This window comes from Triticum urartu, chromosome 2, assembly GCF_003073215.2.
Source record: "Triticum urartu cultivar G1812 chromosome 2, Tu2.1, whole genome shotgun sequence".
NCBI lineage: Eukaryota > Viridiplantae > Streptophyta > Magnoliopsida > Poales > Poaceae > Triticum > Triticum urartu.
In genome coordinates, this window is record NC_053023.1 from 316,230,040 (window position 1) to 316,236,160 (window position 6,121).

Genomic DNA, 6,121 nt, shown 5'->3' on the forward strand with positions numbered 1-6,121 from the left:
AGTGAACAGGTTGGCAATATCATTTAATTTAGTAAGATGTGCCACAACAATTTCAGATTGATAGCCATAAAAAGGATCAGATTCAACCAAGTAATAACTCAGGATAGACTGAGACATCATAATGCTTCTCGGAAATACAGATAGGTGAAGTAGCAAAAGCAAGGTCATAATTCATTCTAGCATTGAAGGATTTTTCTTTCAGCTTAGCTAACAGTTTCTTAAGATCATATTTATAATTGCTAGCTAAAAAGTCTCCGCAGTTTCTTCATCCATGACATAACCCTCAGGCACAACAGGCAATTCATATCTAGGGGCCGAATCTTCATCATCACTTTCATCAATATTATCAGTTTCAATAATTTCATTCTCTCTAACCCTAGCAAGTTGTTCATCAAGAAATTCACCTAATGGCATAGTATTATCAAGCATAGAAGTAGTTTCATCATAAGTATCATGCAAAGCAGAAGTGGCATCATCAATAACATGCCTCATATCAGAATAAATAGCAGGTGGAGGTGTCGCAAGTTTACTCAAAACAGAAGGTGAATCAAGTGCAGAGCTAGATGGCAGTTCCTTACCTCCCCTCGTAGTTGAGGGAAAAATCTTCGTTCTTTCATCTTTCAAGTTCCCCATAGTGATCAATAGATATAAAACCCAAGTGACTCAAAGAATAGAGCCATGCTCCCCGACAACGACGCTAGAAAATAGACTTGATAACCCACAAGTATAGGGGATCGCAATAGTTTTCGAGGGTAGAGTATTCAACCCAAATTTATTGGCTCGACACAAGGGGACCAAAGAATATTCTCAAGTATTAACAGTTGAGTTGTCAATTCAACCGCACCTGAAAGACTTAATATCAGAAGCAAAGTATTTAGTAGAAAAGTAATATGGAAGTAACGATAACACTGGCAAAAGTAACAGTATTGGTTTTGTAGTGATTGTAATAGTGGCAACAGAAAAGTAACTAAGCAAAGATCAATATGTGAAAATATCGTAGGCATTGGATCAGTGATGGATAATTATGTTGGATGTGATTCGTCATGCAATGGTTATAACATAGGGTGACACAAAACTAGGTCCAGTTCATCAATGTAATGTAGGCATGTATTCCGAATATAATCATATGTGCTTATGGAAAAGAACTTGCATGAAATCTTTTGTCCTACCCTCCCGTGGTAGCGGGGTCCTATCAGAAACTAAGGGATATTAAGGCCTCCTTTTAATAGAGTACCGGACCAAAGCATTAACACTTAGTGAATACATGAACTCCTCAAACTACGGTCATCACTGGTAAGTATCCCGATTATTGTCACTACGGGGTTAACGGATCATAACACATAATAGGTGACTATTGACTTGCAAGATAAGATCAAGAACTCACATATATTCATGGAAACATAATAGGTTCAGATCTGGAATCATGGCACTCAGGCCCTAGTGACAAGCATTAAGCATAGCAAAGTCATAGAAACATCAATTTTAGAACATAGTGGATACTGGGGATCAAAACCTAACAAAACTAACTCGATTACATGATCAATCTCATCCAACCCATCACCGACAAAAAGCCTACGATGGAATTACTCACGCACAGCTGTGAGCATCATGAAATTGGTGATAGAGGAAGGTTGATGATGACGATGGCAACGGATTCGCCTCTCCAGAGCCCCGAACGGACTCCAGATCAGCCCTCCCGAGAGATTAGGGCTTGGCGACGGCTCCGTATCGTAAAACACGACGAATCCTTCTCTCTTGTTTTTTCTCCCCGAATGTGAATATATAGAGTCTTAGTTGAGGTCGGTGGAGTATTAGGGGGGCCATGAGACAGGGGGCGCGCCCCCACCCTCGTGGACAGGGTGTGGTCCCCCTGATGTTGATTCTTTCGCCAGTATTTTTTATATATGCCAAAAATATTCTCCGTGAAGTTTCAGGTCATTCCGAGAACTTCTATTCCTGCACAAAAATAACACCATGGCAATTCTGCTGAAAACAACGTTAGTCCGAGTTAGTTCCATTCAAATCATGCAAGTAAGATTCCAAAACAAGGTCAAAAGTGTTTGGAAAAGTAGATACGATGGGGATGTATAAAAAACCACCCTGCTACTAGCCCACGAGTACACCGACTAGGTCCTCTACTGATTGGCTGGATAAGTCACATAGTAATGACCACTATTTGCATCAAACTCCCACAGGAGCTCAGTGTCATCACTTGTGTCAGTCTCATCGGTACCTGCCACTGTGTTGGTAGTAATCTGTGAGCCACGGGGACTCAGCAATCATATCACCCTTGGTATCAAGACTAACAAAGCTTAAAGGTACGGCATGGTTAAGTGGTGGAGTTGCAGCAAGCACTAAGCACTATATGGTGGCTAACTTATAAATACAAGATCAAGGTGAGAAGCTACGCAAGCGATCGCAATCTAGTAATGATCAAGAAGTGAACCTGAGCTACTTACGTTCAAACATAACCCCATCGTGTTATCTTCCCAAACCTCGTCGAAAAGAGACCCTCATGGTTACGCATGCGGTTGGTGTGTTTTAATGATATTAGCTTCAAGTTCACTACAAGCGAATATTAAAAACTCCCATCTGCCACATAACCGCAAGCACGACTCTCGAAAGTTCAAACCTTGCAGGGGTGTCCCAACTTAGCCCATGACAAGCTCTCACGATCAACGGAGTAAAATCCTCCTCCCGGAACAACCCCATCAAACTTGGAATCCTGGTTCACAAGACATTTCGACAATGGTAAAACAACACCATCAACACTTCCCGACGTGCCGACACCTTGATAGTATCCGCATATCTCGTCTCAGGCCACGATTGGATGGGACATCCTACGAGTAAAACCAGACCTCGAGTTTCCCCGAAGTGGTCCCGCGGTCTAGCCACTTTGGACTAACACTCATGAGGAGCACTGGCCCGGGTTGTTGATTAAGAATCCTCGGGTTAATTACTCCCTATGAAAATTTTATTGTTATTAGGCAAATGGTAAAACCAATGTTGGGCCTTGCTAGAAGAGTTTTATTCAAAGCGAACTATCAAAGGGGGTCCATAAACCCCAACCATGTAAAGAACACAAAATCAAGGAACATAACACCGGTATGACGGAAACTAAGGCGACAAGAGTGGAACAAATCACCGAGCAAAAGTCCAAGCCTTCCACCCGTTGCCAAGTATATAGATGCATCAATTAAATAAGAGATATTGTGATATCCCAACATATCCATGTTCCAACATGGAACAACCTGCACTGCACCTGCAACTAGCAGCGCTATAAGAGGGGCTGAGCAAAAGCGGTAACATAGCCAAACAACAGTTTGCTAGGAAGGTGGGTTAGAGGCTTTTCATGGCAATTTGGGAGGCTATATATTGGAGGATTTTGGTTGAAATCGATATAAAGATCACGAGGAACGAATGCACACAACTCAAACGGCGAGCAAAATAATAACAGTGCAAAACTGAGATTAACAGCAACATGGCACTTAAGATGTAATATCAAAATCTTCTATAGTACCCCAAGATGAAAAGACATGGAATGGCAGTGAAGTATAAGTAGAGCACAACAAAATATGATCACTGACCTACTGCTAGAAATCATTAGAACAGACTAAAAACATCATGGCAAGATTGCAAATAATAACAGATTCACGGACTGGAATTTACTGGACACGGCAGAAACAACATTAATTAGGCATGTTTATAAGCTTATATAACTCATCCCAGAGCATATCATGTCATGTGAATAAAATCAACAACAAGAATACATATTTGTGCAGCTACTCATGTCAAGAACATGGTCATAGGATACATAGAGCACTAGTTATTCACATGGCAAAATGAACTTGCTGTTAACAGGCTGACAGAATATTATTTAGCAATTTGAGAGCATGGTAATGGAAAGCTAAGTTAGGCCATAATAGCAAAGAAGGGCATGGATGGGTAGAGCATAACATGAACTTCAAAACATGCTTACTGGACATCTTCAAAATATGCATATGTTAACTAGTAGCATCAAGTAAACATGGCATCATAATATAGTAGATTCAGACTTAGCAGAAATCACTAAGTGTCTGAAATCAGAAACAACAAGTATCTCACTTTGGAAGCTTGTGCTAGTCACCACAGGGCATATCACAATAAATGGACTACACCAGCGCAAAGATGGTGCGATTATACTCCTAAAACATGTTGACATGATGCTCAAAAGAAAATCACACAAACAGTTATGAAAAAGATAAATAGGCAAGTTACAACAATCTTTAGAAGGTTATATCATTTAGCACTTTTGCAACAAGGATTAAGGCATCAATATGAGTAGTAACATGAAAGAAAATTATATTATCATGTAGAGCATTCGGAAATGAATAATTTGACATATTATACATGCAAATCGGAGCAACATGCATGAAGTTACGACTTAATGAAGATGTAGACATGAGATGGAAACTTAGGGACTGGCGAAATCGACCTCGACGGAACAGTGGTCAACGGCGGCGACGCAAGCCTCTCCGGCAATTGGGCGGCCGACAGGCGGGTGGAGGAGATCGGAGAAGCTGCGTTGCATGGATTTTGATGCGTCTAGGGTTAGGTTTGCCCAGATTTGGATGGGGGAGATTGTTTTATAGATAGAGGGAGCTAGGAGACGAGTTTTTCAGAGCGGTTTTCGCCCACACGATCATGATCCGACGGTGAAGAGCATGGAGGGGAGTTTTCTGGGCTAGAGGGATGTTGTTGAGGGGTGTTGGGGTGCAAAGAGAGAGGTGTCCGGCGGTTAACGCGGTTAACCATTGGGGCATCAAACGACCTCCAAATGGAACGAAATTTCACAGGCGGTTGACCGGTGATATACCAAGACCACTTGTCAACTCTTGGCCCATTACGAGAATGTCTTTCTCGCACTCACGAAACAAGATCTGGGAGGTGCGACGGGTGCGTGTGTGAGTGTTGGATTCCGAAACGGACAAGGGAGAAAATGACCAGATGCAAGTGACCGGACACAAATGCAATGCAATGCACATGATGACATGAGATGAAATGCATGACATGAACAAAAATGCAAAATGAGAAAACCCAACCATGGATGATTTAATATAGCATTGCCGAAAATGGCAAGAGTTGGAGGTACAAATATGAAATGTTACATCCGGGATGATACATAAGGGGCCCAAGATGTCGAGCCCCTAGACCGAAAATGGCCATGACAAAGGGATCGACTGGAGAGCTTGAGCAGGCTGATGGATATTCTTGGAGTGGAACTAGCAGGCTTCACATCCGGTGGCAAGCTCAGTTGCATCTTGGAGGGCTAAGGGCCAATAGAAACCTTGCCGAGAGGCTTTCTCAACCAAGGCTCTTGATCCAATATGAGAGCCACACATGCCTTTGTGTATTTCTGCCAATAGTTACTTTCCTTAGTCCCGGCAAATGCACTTTAGTTTCACACCGTTGGGCCTCCTTCTGTATAACATGTCATCGATGAACTGATACATACTGGCCCTCTAGGCTACTCTTTCGGCTTCTTCTAGCTCTTCGGGAAGTTCTCTAGTTTGAAGGTAGTGGATGATGTGTTGTGCCCAAGTTGGAGCCTGTGGCTCGACAACTAGAGCCAATGGCACCTCTTCACTCGTGGGAGAGCTTGCCTCAACCATGAAGACTTGAGATCCTATGGAAGAGTGCGGCTTGCCAGGCAAGGTGGAGTCGTTCCCGACAGCCCCCTTACCGGGGACCTCTAAAGGTACTGCCGGTGAAGGCTTGCCCGAGTCCAGCTTCCTTCTCTTCTTGGACATTGTCAACGGGGATACAGATGGCTCAGTTAGATGGAGGAAAAAGGTTCCTGGTTCCACAGGGAGCTTTTGCGCGGCACACTTTGACAGATAATCAACAATGCTATTTTCCACACATGGTACATGCTCTGTTTGCAATCCGTCAAAGTGTTCCTCCAACTTCCACACTTCTTTAACGTATGCTTCCATCAACGGGCTTGATGTCGCTTGAAGCTACGTCGGTATTTCCCCAAAGAGGAAGGGATGATGCAGCACAACGGCGGTAGGTATTTCCCTCAGATATGAAACCAAGGTTATCGAACCAGTAGGAGAACCAAGAAACACAACGTAAACAA